Raw genomic sequence first — 26256 nt, forward strand, 5'->3', positions numbered from 1 at the left:
GTCTAATATTTAATATCTATGAGTTTGTCAACAGCATTTTATTTTATCTTTTTCACACACACGGGAACACCTCTCAGAAACCAGCTGAAATATGATTGTTGTTATATATCTCGCCACTGAATCCTTATGGAAAAACACGTCCCATTATCGCGGAGAGAAACGACATCACGGCTGTTGTTTGTGTCACACTTCTTCGGTCTCTTTTATTATCAAGACAGAACACACACAACTCTCAAACAATACAGACGCCACCTAATGTTCAGTCTCAGCATTGCGTCCATTAATCCCATACACAACAATTGTGTTGTAAGACTGCCCTCTTTCCCAGCCATTTACTTCCATCTTTTCCTAATAATAAATATAATAAATCCTCAATCTTGCTGCCAGTTTTACATTCACTTGGTGGTACCATAGAGCAAACGAAGCACTTTGTGAAGCATCGACCCATGAGTCAAACCAATAGCATGGAAAGCCTCAATGCTTCACAGAGCTTCATCACAACATCTCAACTAACAGCACGGCTGCTAACTGACAACTCACTCACTGTATTCAACAGATGCTTTCTGTCGCGTCCACAATCTTCTTCCATGTTGCTTGTTCAGATCAGAATCAGAATCAGAATTTAATTTATTGCCATGGTCAGTGGGGAGCCCTAGGCAGCTAGGAAAGAGTTTTGGAATGAAGTGCTGACAGTAAAAATAAAATAAAATAAAAGAATTCAAGGTTCTGGTCTGGATCGACCGTAGCCTCCTGCCAGATGGAAGAGGAACAAACAGTCCATGTCCAGGATGAGAAAGGTAGGCTCTGATCCGACCTGCACGTCTCTGGGTCCTGGAGACATACAGGTCCTGAAGAGGTGGCAGGTTGCATCCGATCACCTTCTCAGCAGAACGCACGATGCGCTGCAGTCTGCTCTTGTCCCTGGAGGTGGCGCTGTTGTACCAGACAGTGATGGAGGAGGTGAGGAAACGCCAGGTGGTTGCCTCAATATCACATTTTTACAGGAAATTGTATGGTTCACACACGCCACATTTCTGCATGATTTTAATTTCTCATGTTTTAAAATGAATTAGATAAATAATTCACCCATTTTCTCCCGCATTCCTTTTGTTTGTGCTGGCTGTTGAGATTGTCTATAATAACTCCACAACTGTGAATATGAAGTTTGCATGGTACGCTATATTTCAGATAGACCACATGACGATCAGCAACAATTAAACTTTATTACAGTTATTTACAAGGGAGTGTGGAATGTGTAAAGTTGGGGTGGCGCCTTCCACAGCTTAGGCCGCCTTCGCTTTGGTCCTTTTTCTTTTGACTTTCCTTCCCTGCGCAAAGTGGGCGCATTAGCCGTCTGTGACAACACGACTGATGGAACAAAATGAAGAACTCACATAATTGTCTTTGCTGGACCAATTGGGGTGGCGCTCTTCATGTTTCCGCCTCTCTTCTGCGGCCAGCAGGTAATACCTGTGCTGCTGCTCCGACGTCATGGACTTCCACTGTCAATGCATTTCATCATGTAAACGGACAGAAACACAGAAAAGCCGAACAAGCTGAGGCAGCAAAAGCACATACCATATGTCCCAGGATGCTGTTGGCTTCAACACTGTGTTTTGGGTTGAATGTGGCTGTGACATGTTCCCTGTTCTCCCTCATAAAAATCATGAAGGCGTTGGGTGGCCTTCGGATATAGGGGCCATTGTGCTTTGTAGGCTCGCTTTACCAGAAAATGGAGAACGAAAAATAGTTTTCATCTGTTTAAATCCACAATACTTTGCGAACATAATCGCTAGCAAACCTCGGGTCCACGTGGTTCCTTGGTGGAGACGTCTCGGGACGGGGCGATGGCGTGGCGACTTGAAACACTCCCGTTCCATTCCTGAGAAAAAGGAGAGAGACATAGACAATACACTAGGAGGAAAGTGAGTGGACTCATGCTGGCACTCACATGGCTCCGAGGTAACTCTGAGCGCCACTGTTGACTGAATCCTTTACTGGCCAGAAGTTCTTCTAGAAAACAAACATCATGAGTTCAGAATCAATGGTACTTGCATATTGCCTTTCCATCTTTCCTCCTTAGGCACCACTCACCTGGCGTTCAGCCAGTCGACCACCACAGTCCGGCCTGTATCCCACATTAGGTGGGAGGCAGTTTTGGTAGCATCCGGGCTCCACTGTGACGACTGGCAAGTAGCATCCGCCTTGCTGCACCACATCGGTTCTGGAACCCAGCGCTCCAAGCCCACCTCCAGTCACATGTGGCGGGTGACTTTCCTGCAGCCCGACAGATGCCAGACCACCAGTGTGCGCCGGTTGGTCACCACCACATGGCACTTTGGTTTCACCGACAGGCGACAGGTCACCCAACAGTTCCTGCAGTGTGGAGAGGACTATATCCCATTCCAACTCCATGTCGACACAACTGGGCTCCATTCTGTTCCTGTGACATTAAAATGATCCTGTTACAAATTGAAGTGTTGAGCATTCGCAGATTTTTTAGTATATGGTGCACCAAACAAACTTTGCAAAGAAAATCACGACCAAACCTTGGGTTCACGTGGTTCGTTGGTGGAGATGTCACGGGACCCGGCGACGGCGTGGCGACTTGAAACACTCCATTCCTGAGTAAAAGGAGAGAGACATAGACAATACACTAGGAGGAAAGTGAGTGGACTCATGCTCGCACTCACATGGCTCCGAGGTAACTCTGAGCGCCACTGTTGACTGAATCCGTTACTAGCCAGAAGATGTTCTAGAAAACAAACATCATGAGTTCAGAATCAATGGGACTTGCCTTTCCGTCTTTCCTCCTTAGGCACCACTCACCTGGCGTTCAGCCAGTCGACCACCACAGTCCGGCCTGTATCCCACATTAGGTGGGAGGCAGTTTTGGTAGCATCCGGGCTCCACTGTGACGACTGGCAAGTAGCATCCGCCTTGCTGCACCACATCGGTTCTGGAACCCAGTGCTCCAAGCCCACCTCCAATCACATGTGGCGGGTGACTTTCCTGCAGCCCGACAGATGCCAGACCACCAGTGTGCGCCGGTTGGTCACCACCACATGGCACTATGGTTTCACCGACAGGCGACAGGTCACCCAACAGTTCCTGCAGTGTTGGGAGGACTATATCCCATTCCAACTCCATGTCAACACAACTGGGCTCCATTTGGTTCCTGTGACATTAAAATGATCCTGTTACATATCGAAGTGTTGAGCATTTGCAGATTTTTTAGTAAATTGTGCACATCATACACTAAAGATTTACATGAACAGTTTCCGGGTTTCAAAGACTCCTGATGACCTGAGAGAAACACTGATGAATTTGCTTTCAAGATACCTTCACTTCCGAATCTCAAACGTTTATTCCATCTACGTGAACATGACTATCTAAAATGGTTGACTGTGACTCAATCACGTAAGGTCACCATGTCTGAATCTATTCATTTCAAATCATTTATATTGAAATCATAAAATATTAAAAAAAAAAAGAAGATTCCGCCAGGTTTTGAACACCCCCCCCCCCCCCCCCTCCCCCGCCATCACGAAACGCGGGAAACAGGAAACTGAGGGGGAGTTTTGACAGCACTAAATTGGGGACCATCCAAACGCTAGTTTTTCATGACGAGAAGCAACCCTCACTCCGATCTGCACCCGGTCGCTATTCCGATGTCCCGACCGGATACACGAATTGGGACTTCCGCGAAAGTCGTGAGTTTTTTACGGTGTTTTTTTTTCGGGATTTTGCTCTTAAAACCACCAGCAACACGCCCAATTCTATGATGCGTGGATATGTTTCCCGCCAATTTAGATGTTTCCGCTTCGTCAAAAGACGTTGGATGACGTCAGATTTGACCCTTTTTAAGGAGATGTTATTCTGACGGCTGGGCGCGCCGCGATCTTCTACGTGTAACAGAAACCGCGACTACTGTAAATATACTCACCGTTTCATGAGACAAGCACACACCTGACACTGACAGCTTGATGCCCACCTGCAGTCTGACTGAAGCCGCACCTGCACCCGACCACCTGTGTAGCGACCGAAGTGACATATCATAGGTGGAAAGTGTTATGAATTACACCGGCCAATCAGAGGGCTCAGTGTGACAGCACTAACTCTTGATCACCAATGAGTGTCGTCTGATGATTTAAGCCTGTAAAGTGCTTCCGTAAAGATGTTTAATGCAACAAAAAGAACAAACATTTCAGATTCTAAACTGATCGCAGCCTCCATGTAACTTCAAACTGGCCCATTGAAATGAGTGGAGTGGAACACTTGGTGAGCAACTGATGATTCAAGTTCAAGTGCTAGGAATCTAGGGATTTCTTCATCCACAATATAATCAGACAACATTGAATGCTTGTGAGCGTCTGTCCCTCAGGGGGCACTGCCTTAAACACCGGCATCATTGTGTAAAAGATGTAACCAGGTGCGCTCAGGAACCCTTCCACATCAGCTCCATATACAAGTGCAAGTCAGCTTTTCCATGTCAAGCCTTAAACCAGCAACATCCGGGAACACCGGCGCTTCTCTGGGTCCGAGCTCATTTGAAATGGACAGAGGCAGAGCGGCCCACATTTCAAATTGTGTGTGGAAATCATGGCGTCATGTTCTGTGGGCAAAGGACCATCCAGATTGTCGTCCAGGTTTCGGAGCAACACATGCTGCCATCCAAGCAACGCTGTCTTCAGGGATGTCCCAGCTCATTTCTGCAAGACGGTGCTGAGCCACATCCCGCACCAAGCGTGGCTTTGCAGTGAAAGACTGCAGGCACCAGACTGGCCTGGCTGCAGTCCAGACCTGTTGCTCGCTGTGAAGCACAAAATACAACAACGGAGACCCCAGACTGTCCAACAAGTAAGGATGAGATAGAATACCAGCTACAAACCTTCAATGATTAGTGTCCTCAGTTCCCAAACGCTTGAGTGTGGTGAGAAGTAAAGGTGACCCAGAGGTCAACACGCCGCTGCCCCAGCATCACTGTGTTGCAGGAATCCAATTCAAAACCACTTGCATTAAAACAATAAAGTTTATGAACATTAAATGTCTTGTATTTGCAGTGCATTCAGTTGGGTATAGGTTGAAGAGGATTTGCAAATAATTGCACTCTGTTTTTTATTTACAACCTGGTCAGCATGGCAACTTTGTTGGAGCTGTGGTTTATATGCGGGTGGGTACACAATGCTACACACACGAGCATCTATTTCAGCACCTTCACAGAGTGTACACGGGACCACATCCACTGGGTGAGCTTCCATCACTAACTTCCAGTGCGTTCCCAGCCCAAGTCCATCAGTTGTGCAGCAGATCCACCTAAACACGAGAGAGAGAGAGAGAGAGAGAGACGACATTTCTGGTGAATATTTAGCACATTCCTAGTATTTTCCAAGCAGTGATGAGGACTAGGTGCCTCCTTCGATCATCCTTATCACAAAGACCTGAGTGCACAGTAGCCTCTTAGCAAAGCAAAACGGATCAAATGGATTCACAACATATATTGTGCAGATCCGATTAAAAATGTTGAAGAAAAAAGATCTAAAATGCAAAATTCTACAAAGAACATTTTTGTGTTTTGATGTGATGTGATTCGTGTTTTGTTTAAACAACTTCACAGCGATGGACAATGAATGGAATACAGAAAATGAAATATAGTGTGGATCAGAATAACATAGAAAAACGCTCCCTCCAACCAAACCTACAGGGAGTCTGTCAGAAACTACTAAAACCATTATTATTAATGATTTTAGTATTAAAAGTATGAAAAATATATTTAGAACTTCATAAACCAGCATCTCTCTGGTTCCTCCATCACTGAACCACTTTTGCGCCAGTGTTTTCAAGGTCTGACGGCCCAAATCTCAAGTCTTGGTTGATCTTAAATGAAATGAGACGACTTACCTGAGAGTAATACTCATATTTTCATCGGCAGCATCATCAGACACTGGACAACTTTGTGAGGTGACCGTCACAACCAGGTGGAGCTGAGCTGCAGGTTCCATCTTCAGGGCCAACATCGAAGGTGTTTCCATTCCGCAAGTCTCCGTCTGAAGCTGGGCAACAAAATAAACATTTTGCATAAACTGGCAGCAGCTACAGCTCGACTGCAGTACATTTCATTTTGGAGGCATATTTCCACAGCAAACTATCTTAGGCAATACGCTACAATCTCCAAAGCAGGGTTCTGCATCCCACGTTCACGTTTGAGGTGGCTGCTCTCACCAAGTGAGCAGTCACGGCTTCAGCAACGCAACGATCCATGGTGACCCCAGCCACCTTCTCCAAACCAGACATGGTGAAATGAAACACCAAAGTTGCTCCTGCAGCAACACATATTCTTTCTTATTCAGTTCTCTCAGGTCATTGAGGGCAGGTTTACTCTGTTTCCCAGGGTCACACCGAGAGACTCCACTCCCTGAGTTCTGCTAAAACTGTTCTAGCGTGGGGCTGCTTACATTTGTGTGCTGCAGTTTTTATGTCGTCCATAACATTAAATCACTTTATACCATTCACTGTTTTCTCTTTTCGTAACATGCCTCGCGCAATAACAATGCCCTCCTTGCATGAAAACAACATGAGATGATCACACAGTTTCTGAGTGCTTTCCAAAGTTGATGATGCCACAACTGAGCTGTCAGAAGAGAGGACAGTGTCTGGATTCAAAGTGATACCTGAAGGGACTGTTGCAAAGTCCAGAGGCAAAGGCCGCCTGAGGAGGCAGCTGCTTGAGAAGCTCCACATGCTGCAATCCATGAGCATCGTTGCTGCCACGACTGGACCCAAGGTTTTAGTAAAACCTTCCTCCTCACGGTCCTCACTTAATCGACTGGACTCCACCCACTTGCAGACAAAAAACAATAAGATAAATGTGACTCCTAATAATATCGGAAGAAAACAGAACATGTTCATCCAAACTTATAGCTAGCTCATGGGTGGTTTATACACCCCTGCCTTATCCGTGTCCAACAGGTTTTTATTTTTTTTCTATTGTAGGGGATTTAAAAAATGTGAAAAATACTTTTTTGTGAAGAAATTATCAGTATTTATATTCTACAATTGCTTCCATGGACGCAGACATAAACACATTCTGAACATAGACGAACGTACATGAATAGAATACTGAGCACAAAACATATTGAAGTTTAAAGCCCATCCGATGTACTTAAGCTGTGATCAGGGCCAATGCAGGTCTCTTTTTCCTCACAGTGATATGGAACTTTAACATGAAACAGACAAATACTAACAGCTGTTTCACTGTTTCAGACTCGAGCTACCCCAAACCTATCTAATGGCACCACATGGGCTTGGAGATATATATATATATATATTTTTTTATTTATTTATTTTTTTTAAATGAAAAACAGAACGTGGTCCATTTCCGTAAATTAATTTGCCTGTTAATATCATTAGTTTCAGATAATCATTATCACAGAAAAATACATGAAAACAAAACAAGCATTGTCAGGTTACAGCCGTGAATTAGTGACGTCACGTACAGTAGACAGCTCCTTGTGAGTTACGGCGTTGCTCACACGGGCGGAGAGTTGCGGATTTGTAGATAGACGGGATCTGGGAGGTGAAGGTGAAAGATGTCCGCGTGGGAGCGACCGTACTGCATTACAGTTGGTTGTTACCAGCTAATTAAAATATACTTTGCGCCTTTTTCAATCATTACAGCGAGTTAAGTGAACTGAAGTGCAATATACATGTTTGAAATGCACAGCATGGTTTAGGTTTGGATGCTAGGTGCTACGTTAGCAGCAAAAGCTCACAAGTTCTCCCAACTTAAAGGTAAAATCACGCCACAAACACAGTCACAAACGTAGTGACGGCGTGTTCAACACTCCATTCACATTGTGAACGCTGCAAAAACCCACCATTAGTCCTGTGTCTTCAGTGTCGAGACTTACCGAGCAGCAGGTGTCGGCTTTTTTTTCCCCCACGCGCGCGCCGAGGCACGTGACCGGAAGTGGCTGGCGCACTTCATTCCCTGCAGCAACAAATCAATGAAGTGCTTTGCCGGTGTCTGTCGTCAAAAACAAGATTTGCTTTTGACAACACGCACAAAATAGTAGTCTAATATTTAATATCTATGAGTTTGTCAACAGCATTTTATTTTATCTTTTTCACACACGGGAACACCTCTCAGAAACCAGCTGAAATATGATTGTTGTTATATATCTCGCCACTGAATCCTTATGGAAAAACACGTCCCATTATCGCGGAGACAAACGACATCACGGCTGTTGTTTGTGTCACACTTCTTCGGTCTCTTTTATTATCCAGACAGAACACACACAACTCTCAAACAATACAGACGCCACCTAATGTTCAGTCTCAGCATTGCGTCCATTAATCCCATGCACAACAATTGTGTTGCAAGACTGCCCTCTTTCCCGGCCATTTACTTCCATCTTTTCCTGATAATAAACATAATAAATCCTCAATCTTGCTGCCAGTTTTACATTCACTTGGTGGTACCATAGAGCAAACGAAGCACTTTGTGAAGCGTCGACCCATGAGTCAAACCAATAGCATGGAAAGCCTCAATGCTTCACAGAGCTTCATCACAACATCTCAACTAACAGCACGGCTGCTAACTGACAACTCCCTCACTGTATTCAACAGATGCTTTCTGTCGCGTCCACAATCTTCTTCCATGTTGCTTGTTCAGATCAGAATCAGAATCAGAATTTAATTTATTGCCATGGTCAGTGGGGAGCCCTAGGCAACTAGGAAAGAGTTTTGGAATAAAGTGCTGACAGTAAAAATAAAATAAAATAAAATAATTCAAGGTTCTGGTCTGGATCGACCGTAGCCTCCTGCCAGATGGAAGAGGAACAAACAGTCCATGTCCAGGATGAGAAAGGTAGGTGTCGTGTATTGAATGTGTGTGTCACGGGATGGAAAGGAAAGAAAGGAACCCGGATGTAAGCGGGAAAATAGAAGTGTATGTGATGGTCTGAAGAGAGGAACAAACACGGTTGAGAACTGTCGAACCCGTTGTGATTCAATTCAGAAACGTGTGTTATGCAATGGATTGACAGTGTACACACGACAATGGCGATGAGGATAACGGAGTCGTGAAAACGTCGGACTGAAAAGCGCGACAAAAGTTTGCTGTTCAGGTAACCAATTAACATGGAAAAGCCTGCAATTCAGCCATTTTCCTGCTACTCGGACCCTGCGACGCTTGGACCTCGATGGAGACGTTGGCTTACGCAGATGTACAGGACGTGTTCATGACGTTGCCGAACACTGGAGCGCCGACGGATTACAGAGCTACTGTGGAGGCGTTGAACAGGTACTTCGTGCCACAAGTAAACACCGCGTTTGCCCGTCAGACATTCAACAAGTTGCATCAGAAAGAAGGTGAGACGGTGTAACAATTTTCCACACGTTTTAGGCAAGCAGCCAGAGACTGTGATTTTAGAATGGAAATGGAAAATCAGATAAGAGACGCAATTCTGAGTAAATGTACATCCGAATATGTGCGTAGAAAATTGCTGGAAGAGGGACATGGATTGACTCTAGCTCGGACCTTGGAAGTGGCATCACAGTGTGAAAGAGTGGAGGAACAGCTGGCAGCCATGTCTTGCAATGGCCAAAAGAGGGAGACTGAGACAGTTCATCAAGTTGCTCAAAAAGGAGGGAAGTTCAAGAAACCCAGCGGAAGAATGAGAAACAGAGAAGAGGATATTAAAGACAAGAAGTGCTTCAGATATACTGATCACCTGGGGAAAGACCCAAAGTGCCCAGCACGTGGACAAACTTGTCGCAAGTGCAAAGGGAAGGACCACTTTTCAAAAATGTGTCGCACTAAAAGACGCTCGGACAGAAAAGTGAATCGAGTTGAAAATGATGGGAACGAATTTGCATTTGTTGTAAAAGACAGTGAAATGTCAGAAAAACTTACATTTTCAGTGGGTGGTGTTAGTTTGGAAATGTTAGTCGATTCTGGTGCTACAAGTAATGCGATGGGGGAAAATGTATGGGAAAAACTGAAAACTGAGAATATTAAGTGTTATTCATATCTACCTAAAGTGAAGAAGAACTTATATTTGTACTCATCTAATCAAGCACTACCAGTTAAAGGAGCATTTAAATGTGAGATCATTATTGGGAACAAAAGAAAATATGCAGAGTCCATAGTGATAAAAGGGAATGGAGAACCTCGTCTCGGCAAAAAGACAGCTCTCGACTTAGGAGTGCTCAAAATAGGTGAAAATGTTTCAGTGATCACAGACAGGAAACTTGAGCTTGAACAAAAATATCCAAAAGTGTTTAAAGGGGTCGGAAAATTAAACACTAAACAGATTACTTTGTATATTGACCCAAAAGTAAAACAAGTGGCTCAGCCATTCAGACAGATACCTTTCAATCTCCGAGAATCAGTGGAGAGGAAAATAAATGAGCTTATCGACATGGATATTATTGAGAAGGTAGAGGGCCCCACTCCATGGGTCAACCCGGTTGTGATAATACCAAAGGCCGATAAAGATATCAGACTGTGCATTGATAGGCGGCGTGCTAATGAAGCAATCATAAGGGAAAGATTCCCAATACCTACAGTTGATGAGATACTTCAAGGTTTGAACGTTTCAACTGTTTTCGGCAAACTCGACCTGAAATGAGGATATCATGTCAGCAAGTGAGCAATACCATTAGCTGGCATTGAAGGAGTTCAAAACATTTCGGATGATGTAATCATACATGGCCCAGATCAAGAAACACATGACAAACGTCTGGAAGCAGTCATGAAACGGTTGACTAACCACTGAGACGACTGACTCGGAAAGACACACCATTTAAATTTGGTCCTGAACAAAAACAAGCATTTCAAGCTTTGAAAAATGAGTTAGCAAAATCAGGTACTCTGCCTATTTTGATAAGGATGCACCCACCAAGGTAATTGCAGATGCAAGTCCGGTAGGTCTCGGTGCTGTATTGGTGCAGCAACAAGAAGGGGAGATGGTACCAGTGTGCTATATCAGTCGTAGTCTGACTGACTGTGAGCGGAAATATTCTCAAACTGAGAGAGAAGCGCTTGCTCTTGTGTGGGCATGTGAAAGACTTCATCACTACATTTATGGTCGAAAGTTTGATCTAGTGACCGATCACAAACCTGATCTGAGGCTTCAACCCTATAGCTACAGAGTTGTGCATATTGCTGGGAAACAGAACATAGCAGATCCATTGTCAAGGTTGTTTGGAGAAACAGCTTTGAAACAAACACATAAACACGAGTCAGAAGAATATGTCAGATTTGTAGCAGTAAGTGCCACACCAAAAGCTCTGACGACTCGGGAGATAGAGAGAGAATCAGTAAATGACACTGACCTCTGTCAAGTGCGCCATGCACTCGCAAGTGGGTGTTTTGATCACTGCAAAGCATATAGGCCAATTGTAAATGAGTTGTGTGTGATTGGACAAATTGTGCTGCGTAGTAATCGCATTGTGTTACCTCAAAGTTTGCGTTCCAGAGCAATTGCTCTGGCACCTGAAGATTCACTTAGGAATAGTGGGGACAAAACAACATTTGAGAACAAAGGTTTGGTGGCCTGGCATGGATAAAGCAACTGAGAAATACTGTAAAAGTTGTCACGGATGTCAGTTAGTTGCCAGACCAGATCCACCAGAGCCATTAAGAACCACAGTGTTGCCAGATGGTCCACGGCAAGATGTAGCCATTGATTTGTTAGGACCGCTTCCTTCAAACCATTCTATATTGGTGGTCATAGATTATTATAGTCACTATTTTGAGTATGACATTATGACCTCAACTACAACGGAGAGAGTGCTAGATAGTCTTGAATCTATTTTCAGCAGACATGGACTACCACTGACATGCAAGTCAGACAATGGACCACAATTCAGATCTGAACTGTTTAAAAAATACTGTGAACAAAATGATATTCTGCATCTCAAAACAACGCCGAAATGGGCACAAGCAACTGGTGAGGTAGAACGCCAGAATGCATCATTGATGAAAAGGATAAGAATTGCAGAAGCAGAAGGTTTGGACTGGAAACAGGAACTAAGGAAATATGTCACTGTTTACCGGTGTGTTCAACATGCAACAACAGGTAAAAGCCCAGCTGAACTATTGTTCAACCGAAAAGTGAGAGGAAAGTTACCAGAGTTTGGTCAGACGAGCACAACAGCATTAGATGTACGTGACAAAGATGCAGATCTCAACAGAAGGGCATGTTACTCAAAGGTTAATGTGGGGGACCAAGTTCTTGTGCAGCAAGACAAAGTAGATAAATTTTCGACATTGTTCAACCCCACACCACATAAAGTTGTGAGCAAAACTGGAAATCAAGTTGTGGTTGAATCTCCAACAGGTGTGAGATATAAAAGAAACACAACACATGTAAAAAGATATGAGACACCTTTTCCACTGGACGAAATATATGAAAAAATGGATGAGACTAGTGAGGTGGTGGACAGAGAGGTCAAAGAAGACGAAAAGGAACAGAGGAACATTAATCAGTCAGAAGTTCAAGAGGATACACAAAGAGATCAATATCCGCGTGAATCCCACAGGGTTAGAAGACCACCTGATAAACTGCGTGATTTTGTGTGCAATTGATTATGTGAATCTTATATTACAGTGTTTGACATTGGAAAAAAACAGTTACTTGTCATTAGAAAAAAAGTGAGTTAAAAGGTATGTTTTGGTGTCTGAAAATGATGTTGACAGATGTTTATATTTGCATTGTTCGAAGTTTTATTGTATGGGAAAGTTTGTATCTAAGAAAAGGGGGGATGTCGTGTATTGAATGTGTATGTCACGTGATGGAAAGGAAAGAAAGGAACCCGAATGTAAGCGGGAAACAGAAGTGTATGTGATGGTCTGAAGAGAGGAATAAACACGGCTGAGAACTGTCGAACCCGTTGTGATTCAATTCAGAAACGTGTGTTATGCAATAGATTGACAGTGTACACACGACAGTGGTGTCCGAGCGAGAAATATCTCAAAAAGTTGCCGTGACTCGTCGAAGGCTAACTCCGGACTGGTTTTCTCATTGGCGCCACCTGCTGTGTATATGTGGAGCTGCACTTCCATCTTCAGTGTGGATAACTATCAAGGTTTCTTTTTGAAATCAGGATGTCATGGCTTGTCTAGAGAGTTTTGACCCAAAAACTAAATTGCTGCAGGTTCACAGATGACACAGAGAAGCGAGAATAAATTAACAATTTATTAAATACAATAATATAATACAAAGACGGACTGGAACGACAACAGAAGACGTCACAGCCAAAACGCGGAGTGAGTGAACACGAATGAGGACGGGGAGAAACCAGGAAACAAAAAACAGGCGATTAATAACGAACCTGATGAAGGAGGACAACAAAAGACGCACTCTGAGTTAAGCTTGACGAGGCGGAATAAACGGAAAGCGCTCGGTGGTGGATCGAAATCAGACTCACGTGAGGAACAAATGCGTCTGGCCCCGCATACTGAAGCTCCGTTGTTTATATCCAGAATCGTTGATGAGGCAAACGAGCTTCAGCTGCACGGCCATTAAGCTGGGAAGAACACAGGGAACAGAAACGAAGCAGGGAACAACCTTATAAGCCGGCTAGTTGTCGACAATCAGAGGGGGAGGCGGAATTTCAGAGGCTGCTTGTAGAGGAGATGTGGAGACAGGCTTGAGCAGGGAAACGTGGAACGTTGGGTAGATACGGAGGGAGTCAGGAAGTTTTAGTCTGACTGCTGTGTCATTTATGTTCTTCTCCACTCTGAAGGGACCGATGAATCTAGGGGACAATTTTCGGGACTCACCCGGTATTTTCAGGTCACGGGTGGACAGCCAGACTTTGTCGCCCGGCTGGTAGGATGGTGCTGGGATCCTGCTCCGGTCAGCCAGTCTATTGTTGCGGTCTGCGGTACGGGAAAGGGCAGCCAGAGTGCGGGACCAGGTCTCTCTGCAACGTTGCATGTGGTCCTTCACTGAGGGGACGGTGCTGTCTGTTTCCTGAGAGGGAAAAAGTGGAGGCTGGTAACCGTAGGCAACCATGAACGGCGACATGCCAGTTGAGGAAGAAACAAGGGTGTTGTGAGCATACTCCACCCACGGAAGGTGGGACGACCAGGAGGCAGGATCCTGTGCTGAGACACAGCCCAAAGGTACGTTCACACTGAACGCGACTTCCGCGAGCGACACGACTGATTTGCATACAAAGTCAATGGAGTTGGGCGATTGTTGGCGATCAGCGGCGACAGTCGCGGACCAGTCGCGGTGCGTTGACCAATCAGAGAACAGATCCGCGAGTGACGTGTCCCGGAGGAGGAGAAGCTCATCGCTGCAGTTGTTTACATGCAGACTTTCCACCGTGGCACAAATTGTGCTTTTTTTAATTTCCACCCGAACATAAATAGGAAGAATCTTGTCCAGAGGGAAAGTTCGCCACAACGGTGGCGTGACTGGTGAGTTGACACCTTTATTTACGTAAGTTTACTTAAGTTATATTCGCCTAAATGCAATGTCCACCGAGTTTACGAGGCGAATGTACTGCTGCGACTGTAGAAACTATGTATGCATGGCGACAGGATAAATAAGTACTGTTTCTGATTTAATTTAATTCTGATGAGACGTCCTGAAGGGTCTGTTTATATGAGGGGAGGACGGTGACTGAGGAGCGGAGTGGTCAGCGGCATCTACTGTAGTGCCGTGAAGGGAGCGTTCTTCGCCCTCCTCTCTCTTGTGGAGCCCTTCATCTCCAAGAGAGACCTCGGCCAACATGACTGGAGACGCTGCTGCAGCAGCAAGGTAGCAGGTAGGTTTGCACGTTACATTTCTTTTTGAGGAAAATGGCTTCACAGAAAAAAAAAAAATCAAAAGCACTTTGCAAAATGTCAACAAATTGAGTTGAATACAGCTTTGTTTTATTGCAGAGATGAATTATATATGCAAGGACCTATGCTTTGTTAAAATAGGTGGCTGACTCTTGAAAGAGCAGTTGTGGTGCAGTGATAACTGTTTTTTCCACAAGGGAGAAGCCTCATCTGCGACGAAAACATATGCGGTCGGTGGCCATGGTCCTCTGGTCAGCTCCTGGAAGTGGACGGTCTCACCAACACTGAAGCAGTTGGTGATGAGTCTCCTGTTACAGAATACCTGCAAAATATAAAACACACATGGATATGTAAACATACAGTATATATATTCTCTGGCGAATGCTACGAAAACGAGAGACGTCTCTTTTTCCGTGTTTTCATTTAATAAGTAGCACCAGCGTTGAAGAGCACCGGCTCCGCCATCTTCAATCCACCGTCCACAACAACTTGAGGGGATACCGTGCAGGCGGAGGTAGGCCTGTGACGAAGTCCACAGCAATGTGCGATCAAGGGCGTCCAGGAAGCGGCAGCGATTGCAGGAGACCAGCAGGAGGACGGTGAGAAGCCTTGGATCTGTTACAGGTAGTGCAGGACTTGCAGAACTCCTTTACGTCCCGGGTCAAGCCTGGCCACCAAAATCGTTGGTTGATTAGAAATAGAGTTCTGAACGTACCTGGGTGGCAGGCGAGTTTTGATGAGTGTCCCCACTGGAGGATCTGGGTTCTCAGGGGATCGGGGACGAACAGGAACTAGGGGCTGGGTGTTGTTTCTGGGCGTCCAGGACAGCCCTCTCGACATCCCAGCAGGCAGCACGAATGACACAGGAGAGCGGCAGAATGGTCTCACTTCTTTGTTCAGCTTCTGTGGGTTCCTGAAGTCTAGAGAGAGCATCAGGTTTGATGTTGTGGCTACCTGGTCTGTAGGAGATGAAAAATCGAGAGTTAAGGCGTTTAGCGGTCTGGAGGTAGGTTAGATTTTTGTGGTCCGTGAGGACCATAAATGGTGTTTCGGTGCCCTCCAGCCAGTGCCTCCATTCCTGCAAGGCAGAAACCACCGCCAACAATTCACGGTTGCCAATGTCGTAGTTTCTCTCCGTGGGGGATAGTCTTCGGGAGAAGAAGGCGCAGGGATGAACCTTCTGGTCGATGGAGTCCCTCTGAGACAGCACCGCGCCCAGGCCAGAGTCCGATGCATCCACCTCCACGATGAACCGGAGCTTGGGGTCTGGGTGGCGAGGAATCGCAGCAGAGGAGAACAAAGTCTTAAGTCTTTTGAAGGCTCTTTCAGCCTCAGGCTTCCACAAGAACTCCTTTTTAGTGGATGCGAGGGAGGTTAACAGTGCAGCAATCTTGCTGTAGTCCCGAATGAATCTGCGATAAAAAATGGAAAATCCAAGGAACTGTTGGAGTTGTTTATGGCAGGTAGGAGTCTTCCAGTTAATAACTGCTTCGATCTTTGCTGGGTCTGGAATTAAACGTCCTTCTCCCAGGATAAAACCCAGAAAGTTTTCGAGCAGCCTCTGAAGAACAAGTCGGACATATTCCTGATGTTCCTCCTCCCCTCTCGAGAAAATCAAAATGTCATTGAGATATTCATATACAAAATGATTAATCATATCTCTCAAGACATCATTGACAAGGGCTTGGAACACAGCCGGAGTGTTAGTAAGACCGAAAGGCATTACGCAATATTCAAAATGACCCAGGGGAGTCTTAAAAGCTGTCTTCCACTCGTCTCCCTCCCGTATACGGACCAAGTGATAAGCATTACGGAGGTTGAGTTTTGAAAAGATCGTGGCCTGGCCTTCAGGGGTTCAAACGCAAGACCAATAAGGGGAAGAGGATACTTATTTACAAAAAACAAGCCAGCTCCCAGGGGGGAGGAGGGACGGATGAGGCCAGCAGCTAAAGATTCATTGATGTATCTTTTGAGAGCTACATACATTGTATAGCCTGCTTGAGGGAAGAGGAGCCCCGGGAACCAGATCTATAGCACAGTTGTATGGACGGTGCGGGGGGAGAGAGAGGGCCTGGTCTTTGCTAAAAACCTCTCCCTGATCATGGTAGCAAGAAGGGACCTGAGAGAGATCGGGAGGAGGTGGAGGAGGGGAACACGAAGAAGAAGAGAGGTAGCGTAAACAGTGAGAGTGACAGTAAGTGCTCCAACCTAAAACTTTCGGAGTGGACCAGGCGATATGGGGGTTGTGAAGAGTGAGCCAGGGAAAACCAAGGACCACGGGTGACGAAGAAGCAGGGAGAACCAAGAAAGAAATCACCCCAGTGTGGTTTCCCGATAGGGTGAGCGTCAGGGGAATGGTGCGATGAGTGACTTGGGGAAGAGGGCTGCCCTCAACCGCTGACAGGGAGTGACCAGTCTGACAAGAGAGAGTGATAATGAGTCAGCGAAAGCGGCATCAATGAAATTATCATCGGCTCCAGAGTCAATAAAAGCAACAAAATAAAAGCAAGGGAACAGACACGGAACATGACCGTACCCCCCCTTTAAGGAGGGCCTCTAGGCACTCTATTTGGTCTGTCTGGGTGACTAGCGTGGAACTCCGAAACCAAAGAGGGATTTAGAATGAGTGACCGGGAGATCCAGGAACGCTCCTCGGGACTGTATCCCTCCCAGTCTACCAATTACTGGATCTCCCGGCCACGGCGTCTGCGATCGAGAATCTTACGCACCTTATAAGCCGGTGGGTTGGCGACAATCAGAGGGGGAAGAGGAATTTCAGAGGCTGCTTGTAGAGGAGATGTTATGTTCTTCTCCACTCTGAAGGGACCGATGAAACTAGGGGACAATTTTCTGGACTCAGTATTTGTGCTGCTGCTACTTGTGTATATATTTTTTTTTTTTTAGTACCTACTGGTTGTTCTCTGCATGCTTGATTGTTTTTTTATATATTCTTTTGTACATTGTTTGCACCAAGGGAGTAGCGCAATAAAGGACAATAAAGGCTATTCTGTTCTATTCTATTCTATTTGCAGGTCGTGGGTGGACAGCCAGACTGTTGCCCGGCTGGTAGGATGGTGCTGCAAGAGGTTATTTAGTGAGTAGTACAGATGTCACAGAGGTCAGCACTGTTAAAGCCGTCACATAAACTTAAGTATCTATATCCCAGTGATACTAAGACCGATAGTCACAGGAGGAACCGTCGTCTCTGAGGGTCTGAGTTTGCATTCTGTTCTTTAACCAGTTTTCGCACTATAAAAGTTGACTTGTGTCTGACATTTCAGTCAGTTTCAAGTCAACACAAGTCTTGCCATGGCAAAGACCAAAGAGCTCAGTGAGGACGCATTGTAAATGCTAAAACGGAAGGGAAAGGGCACAAAAAAATTGCTAAACAATTTCAGGTGTCAGTAGCAACGGTGTACCATCCGGAAGTACCAAAAATTTGGAAGTCAATAGTGTCACCTCAGCTTGCCAGAAAAATCAAGCGGAATGTTGAAAACAATCCAACGACGACTACCAAGGCTGTCCTAACTAAGTTTGAGCCCTGTGACTCTGTCAAGGCAGACACTCCAGCGGGTACTGCACCCAAGTGGCCTCTATAGACGTCGACCAAGGAAGACCCCTCTGCTTCAACCAAGGCATGTAAAAGCTTGGCTGACCTTTGCAAAGACGCATGTAAAGAGAGATCAAAGCTTCTGGTCATTCGTTCTGTGGTCAGATGAAACAAAGATGGCGCTTTTTGGGCACAGAGACATGGCTTTCATCTGGAGAAAGAAGGGTGAAGCTTTAAACCAAAGAACGCCCTTCCTACTGTTAAACATGGAGGTGGAAGTATAATGCTGTGGGTAGTGATGGCGGGATGAGGCCCCGTGAATGTATCGAGTCTTTTGGGCCAATTGCTTCACCAAAAGGCTGATCAATCGAGGCCTCATTTAATAGCTCATTGGTGCTGACATCTGCTGGTCATTGGATGTAACGCAGATGTTATGTAGTTAACTGCTCGTTTATTTGTCACTTGTATGTTCAGTTACTTGATGTGCTTGTGTAACTTGGACACACATTGGATAGAGGGAAGGTGTGTTTTATTGATTTTTGTTAAGGAATAAAATCATTTTTACTGTGTTGGGACTCAGTCGATTCCTTTTTTTTGATATAATTAGTAGTACCGTTGCACCTCCACAATAGCCTCAGCTTCAGCATTGGACACGCCCCGTCTCTCATTTACCTACGTGTCAAATACACTGCACAGGTTCCCACCACCTAAAAAAAAGACAAGAGTTCATGATAGTATTGTGGCGTATTGGGGAAGGCAGAGTTGAGAAGTTTCCCCCAGCATGCTTTGCAGCGGTTTGTTTTGGTGTTCTGGGTGACATTGTGTGTGTTTTGCTTCACTACAAGTTGTTTGCTGCATGTTGCTGTTCTCTGTGTTGGGATTGATAGTTCTCTTTTGTTATAACTCCTGTGTTGGGGTGGGCACCGTGAGTGGGGTTGTTAGTTTGTTTTGTGACCTCCCTCCATTTATGTGAATGCATGTTATGCTTGGATGTTAATAAAGTGGCTGTACTTCCTGTAGTCACGCGGTGTATGACGCACAGGAATAGCGATTTACACTGGAAGAAGTCTGTGCCTGTGATTTGTTAATTTAATACCCTAGCTCGCCACACTGGTGTCAGAAGTGGGATCTACTATGGCTGCATCCATTAAGGAAATTGATGACCTCATTGCTCGACTGGAGACCATGCAAGGTGCACGACCAAAGCAGAGACTTCAAAACCCCTCTAGAGGTCGCCAAGGGAAACAAGCCACTGACTTCCCTGATGGAGCAAGTGCCCCACGGTCAGCAGGAGACCACTATAGGACGGACACCTCATCTGTCAAGGTACCTCGCTCCCTACAATTGATGACACCGCCACCGGTACCACAACCAGCATTTCCAGAACCGCCTTTGACATCCGACGGAGTATCATGAAGCTGCCACGCTATAATGGCGAAGTCACCAGAGACTTACCTTATTCAAGTCAACCTGGCGTCCCAACTTAATGCCTGGTCAGCAGAAGAGACAGCAGTCCAAGTGGCCCTCGCTTTGGAAGGAAAAGCCCTGCAGATTCTTACAGACCTCCAACCTGACGAGAGATTCAACTGGCAAGCAATGGAAGACGCCATCAAGCACCGTTTTGGCCATCATGCCCATGCTGATGATGCCCGTGACAAGCTTGTCAGCCGAAAAAGACAAGCAGGTGAGGGTCTGGGTGCATATGCTGCTGATCTCCGTTGTTATGCCAGGCGCGGGTCCCCCACGTTCCACGCCACAGTGCAGGAAGAGTTAGCGCTCCAAGCTTTTGTCCGGGGGCTCCAGCCAGAGCGGCTCAAAGAACACATCCGCCTGTGTGCACCAAAGACCTTGACTGAAGCCTTAACTGAAGCAGAGCGGGTCGAACATGTGCTGTCCACTGCAGAGTGCTCCAGCTACACAAGGAACAGAGTACGTCAGGTGTTTTACGAGGGGAGTGATGATGAGGAAGCTATCCGCCAAGCCACCACTACACCTCTGCGACGACCAAGACGAGGAGCTCGGAGGACTCCCTGGCAGCCTACAGAAGGATGTTACCGCTGCGGAGAATCAGGGCACATCGCACGCCATTGCCCAGCACCAGCCCCACGAAGCCCAGCTCCTGAGCCTTCGTCAAACTAGAGCAGGGTGGCACAGTGGGGGAACTGTCACCCGTAACTCATCCTACCTCCCTTGCCAAGTCACAGCTGCGCCTGGGTCGCCTGGGCCGGACGAATGGACTGTATATGGACTGTACCCTAAATGGCACTTTGTGCAGAGCTCTGGTGGACACTGGGTCCACTATTTCACTAGTCCGACCTGGGGCACTACCTGGTACAGATCGCCCAAGATCCAGGAATTGGAGACCAACTAAACTTTGTATAACCACAGTCACCGGTAAACGCACCAGAATGCAGGGCGAAAGATGGCTCCAGGTGAGTGTTTCTAGCCACACCGTCAATCACAAGTTCTGGCTGGCTAACATACAAGACCCCTGCATCATTGGGCTGGATCTGCTGGCTAAATGGGAGGCTGTGGTAGACATTAGCAGAACTACACTCTACCTGGGTTCTGAAGCCGTGACACTTCACCCCACTTTTGAAGACGGATCGAAGCAAGCATCTTTCCTTCCACCAAACACTCGGATCCCCTCCAACCCACCATCACTAACCAAGGTCAAGGGGGTTTCCACGGCACCACTACCATCACAGGTGCCATCAGCAGAGACCAAACAAGCTGTTGATGACCTATACCAGAGAAGTTGTGAGGGCCTGGACATAGAGCAGAGACACAAGCTTCGGGAGCTACTGACGCAGTTCGCTGACCTCTTTGCAGCCAGAGACGAGGACTGTACACATACCAGTCTGGTACAGCACGAGATCAACACTGGTGATGCTTTCCCCATCCGTCTCCGCCCCCGTCGCCTACCGCTGGCCAAGCGGGTTGCAGCAGAACAAAAAATCAAGGAGATGGCAGATGCAGGCATCATCGAACCACCCAGTAGCCCTTGGGCAGCTCCGGCCGCCCTGGTCAAGAAAAAAGATGACACTTGGCGGTTTTGTGTTGACTACCGCCGACTGAATGATGTCACCCGCAAGGACTCCTATCCCCTGCCCCGCGTTGATGATGCTCTTGATTACATGGCAGGGTCCTGCTGGTTTAGTTCACTGGATCTTCGGAGTGGCTACTGGCAGGTGGAGCTTGCACCTGAGGCACGCCCCAAGACCGCCTTCTCTATTGGCCAAGGGTTGTGGCAATTCAAGGTGATGCCTTTCGGCCTCTGCAATGCTCCAGCCACGTTTGAGCGCCTTATGGAGAGGGTCCTGGCTGAAATCCCTCGGAGTCACTGTGTGGTATATCTAGATGACCTCCTCTCCCATGCCGCTGATTTTAGGAGTGCTGTGACCAACTTGGAGGTTGTCTTTTATGCCATTCGCCGGGGTGGCTTGCGTCTGAACCCGAGAAAGTGCCATCTTTTCCGACGAGAGACATTCTTCTTGGGTCATGTCATCAGTGCAGCAGGGTGTCCACTGACCCTGCTAAAGTGGCTGCAGTGAGGGACTGGCCTATTCCCCAAAATGTTGGGCAACTGAGGAGCTTCCTGGGTCTGGCCTCTTACTATCGGCGTTTCGTCAGGGACTTCGCCACCATTGCCAGCCCACTACATCGTCTGACTCAGAAAGGTCAAGCATTCCACTGGAGTGAGGACTGTGCTGTCGCCTTTGAGCGCCTCCGTTTTGCCCTTGTTGGGGCCCCTGTATTGTCTTACCCAGATCTCCAGCTGCCATTCATCGTGGACACTGACGCCAGCAATGTGGGGCTCGGAGCAGTGTTGTCCCAGGAGGGAGAGAATGGAGAGCAGGTCATTGCCTATTACAGTCGCGCCCTCAGCCGACCAGAGAGGAACTACTGTGTCACTCGTAGGGAATTGCTGGCCGTTGTCCTTGGGCTCCGTCACTTCAGGCCGTACCTCTATGGTAAGAGATTTCTCCTTCGCACTGACCATGCCTCCCTCACGTGGCTCCTTAACTTTAAAGAGCCAGAGGGACAGCTGGCGCGATGGTTAGAGGTACTACAGGACTACAACTTTGAGATACGTCATCGGTCTGGTCGTCTTCATGCCAATGCAGATGCTTTGTCCCGACGGCCTTATGAAGTAGAACAGTGTCGCTACTGTCAGCGTGTGGAGGACCGGGACCCTCTGAACCCAAAAGTATCGGCCCTACAACCCATCTCCTCAGATGACGTGAGTGGGCCACAGGTTTCAGCGCTGACAGCGGCTGACGACGACAGCTTGGAAACGAAACATCGATCTCCAACAGCTCCAGCTGGACCAGAGCGAAGACCCCGTCCTCGTCCAGGTCCAAAAGTGGATGGAGACCGGCCAACGACCAGCATGGAGCACCGTGTCAGCTTTGGACCCTGAGACCAAGGCCCTCTACGCCCAGTGGACCAGCCTCAACGTCCGTGATGGCCTCCTTCATCGTCGCTGGCAAACCCCTGGGGGCCACCGAGATGTCTTCCAACTCCTAGTTCCCTGCAAGCTACGCCCCAGGGTCCTGCAGCTTGTCCATGGCTCAGTGGGGTCGGGTCATTTTGGAGTGACCAAGACTCTTCATCGGCTCCGGTCACGATTCTACTGGCCAGGGTGTCGACAGGATGTAGAGCTCTACGTTCATCGGTGTGACTCTTGCACTGCTCAAAAGGGGCCGGCTCGGCAGTCCCACGCTCCCCTGCAGCAATACCAGGTGGGGGCTCCTATGGAGCGTGTGGGAGTGGACATCCTTGGCCCCTTTCCGACCACTGACCTAGGGAACCGCTACATACTGGTGGCGATGGACTATTTTACCAAGTGGCCTGAGGCATTTGCGGTTCCTGATCAGAGTGCATCCACCATCGCTGAGCACTTAGTCAACGAGATGTTCTGCCGCTTTGGTGTGCCAGAGGAACTGCACAGTGATCAGGGTCGGAACTTTGAGGCCAAAGTGTTCAGTGAGGTCTGCCGGAGGCTCGGCATCAAGAAGACCCGGACCACACCACTGCACCCTCAGAGCGATGGGCTGGTTGAACGCTTCAACCATACCCTGGCTACCCAGCTAGCAATCCTAACCAGCCGGCAGCAGTGAGACAGGGATCGACACCTGCCTTTAGTTTTGTGGGCATACTGGACGGCGGTTCAGGAATCCACAAAATGCACCCCTGCCATCCTCATGTTTGGGCATGAGCTCCGCACCCCTGTGGATTTGGTTTTTGGTCCTCCCCCTGAGCCTGAGTTGGAAGGTGCACCAGGCTTGGACTACCTCTACAGTCTAAGGGAACGGCTCCGGCTGGTGCATGAGATGACCAGGAAGGCCCTCTCTGATGCTGGGTTGCGGCAGAAGCGGGCTTATGATTCCCGTTGTAAAGGACAGGACTTTGCCCCTGGGGAACAGGTGTGGGTCTACAGCCCTGAGCGGAAGAAAGGTCTTTCCCCTAAACTGATGAGCCATTGGACGGGACCTTGTACCGTGCTTGAGAGACTGTCAGACGTAGTGTACAGGGTGCGGCTCATAAAGAGGAATCGGGTGGTGGTGCTCCACCGAGACAGGCTTGCACCCTACCAATCTGGCGGGGAGTCCCGACTGGAGGAACAGCCCTCTCACTCACCTACACCACCCCCTGAAACTGCTAGCCAGCCTATTGTGACCACACGGCGACAGCGCCGGCTTCCCCAACACTTAAAGGACTTTGTCATGAGAGCATGGGTTGCTGGGGTCAGCTAACCACCTAGGTGGGGGCAATGTGGCGTATTGGGGAAGGCAGAGTTGAGAAGTTTCCCCCAGCATGCTTTGCAGCGGTTTGTTTTGGTGTTCTGGGTGACATTGTGTGTGTTTTGCTTCACTACAAGTTGTTTGCTGCATGTTGCTGTCCTCTGTGTTCGGATTGATAGTTCTCTTTTGTTATAACTCCTGTGTTGGGGTGGGCACCGTGAGTGGGGTTGTTAGTTTGTTTTGTGACCTCCCTCCATTTATGTGAATGCATGAATGCTTGGATGTTAATAAAGTGGCTGTACTTCCTGTAGTCACGCGGTGTATGAGGCACAGGAATAGCAATTTACACTGGAAGAAGTCTCTGCCTGTGATTTGTTAATTTAATACCCTAGCTCGCCACAGTATTATAGTAAACATAAAAACAGATATAAAATCTTACTTGAGCTAGATGTTGATTGTGCTGCCAAATTTTCATCCCTCACTTGAGGCCTTTGTGGAGGAATTGATGGCAGAGAGATTATGTTGGTGCACTCCGTTTTCAGTCTCTTTACAGCGTCATTTGCTCTTGACTCACTGTGGAATCCCAGTACTTTGAACCGTGGATCCAGCAGTGTTGCCAGTGTCATTACACTGGCAGTCTCTAGTTTGGCCAGATGATCCTTCAGCCTTACTTTTAAAATGTCTGTCAACATTTTTGGTGTTTCTGTGGTCACATTAGAAGCTTCACAGTTCACTGCATGCAGAAGCATTTTCATCAGTGGTATCACTTTAGACCCAGACACCCATTTCTCCTCTGACAGCCAAGCACTTTAATGGTTTCTTCAATTGTTTTGAAGTCACTGGATGTGAGTTGGGGAAGGTCCACTGACAGTGAAGCCCCCATGGCTTCCCGCTGCTCAAAGACACGCTGGAGCATAAGCAGTGTGCTGTTCCAGCGTGTTTCTACCTCCAGTAACAACTTGTCTTTTGGTCTTCCCATGGACTCTTGCATGTGGCCGAGGCGTTCTTTAGCAGTTGTGGAGGTCCGGAAGTAGGCCACAATTTTTCTGGTTTTTGCTCTTATTTCAGACAATATGGGGACCTGGTCAAATGACTTTTGCACAATCAAATTAAGGGAATGTGCAACACATATGCTTTGCCTTACACCCAGAGTGCGTGCACAGGCTATCATATTGGATGCCGCATCTATGACCAGGCATTTGACCTTGTCTTTTATTCCCCATTCTGCCATAATTTTTGTCTTTGCCTGGGCCAAGTTCTCTGCCGTGTGGCTCTGTGGAAAATGTTCCACTCCCAGCAGGATGGTGTTGAGAGTGTCCTCCTCAGTAATAAAGTGACACGTCACACCAAGATAGGCCTCCATGTTCATAGAGGTCCACATGTCTGCAGTCAGACTGCAAGCTTTAGCTTTCTGGACCTCTTCTTTTGCCTTCTGCATTTCGGCATGGAATCTCTCCTCGATCATTGCCTTAAGAGCCTGGAAAATAAAATAAACAATAATGCCTCAGCTTTATACAGCGCTTTTCATGAGACTCAAAGCACGTCAGAGTTCATTCACACAAGGGGAGGTAGATTAGGTCTAACCCAATGACACTATGAACGCAACTTGGTGGGAGCGGGATTTGAACCGCCAACCCTGCAGTCATTGGACAACCTGCTCAACCACCTGAGCTACTGCTGCCCACTACTAGCCCACTACTATGGCACCTGTCATTTACCATATAACAAGCAGCATACATTTATGGATATACAAAACTCACCTGTCTAGTTGGAATAATATAGGTTGGCTCGAGGAGATGCAGAAGGCTCCTAAATCCCTGATCTTCCACCAGTGTGAAAGGCTGGGAATCCTTCACAACCATGTCAACCAAAGCCTGATCCACAGCATGTTTCCTGGTACCTACACAGAAACATTATTACATTCGATCATGTTATTATGTTTCAGCCACAGTGAGGGACATGGCATTTTAAATGATTGTGGGTTATTACTTGGCGCGGGTTGTGCACGTTCATTTTCTGTTCGTATATGCCACATATCAAATGCTTTAAGCAGGTTTAATGCACAACAAGGTTTTGCTTTTCACCATGGAAGCCAACTGTATTGTACTCCAGATGATGAAATGTGCCTCTCTTGTTTTCAGGAGCTGCTCTTA

General features: G+C 47.1%; 1 long non-coding RNA gene across 1 annotated transcript; it reads right to left on the reverse strand.

Annotated features, from left to right (window-relative positions):
- Positions 1-5220: 5220 nt before the first annotated feature.
- LOC128748802 (uncharacterized) lies at positions 5221-8055 on the reverse strand. The gene is made up of 4 exons (XR_008412845.1): positions 7911-8055; positions 6672-6840; positions 5902-6053; positions 5221-5316 (listed from the first exon to the last, which is right to left on the reverse strand). It is a non-coding gene; the product is annotated as an uncharacterized LOC128748802 (long non-coding RNA).
- Positions 8056-26256: the final 18201 nt, after the last annotated feature.

The sequence above is a fragment of the Synchiropus splendidus genome, chromosome 17 (assembly GCF_027744825.2).
Source record: "Synchiropus splendidus isolate RoL2022-P1 chromosome 17, RoL_Sspl_1.0, whole genome shotgun sequence".
Lineage (NCBI taxonomy): Eukaryota > Metazoa > Chordata > Actinopteri > Syngnathiformes > Callionymidae > Synchiropus > Synchiropus splendidus.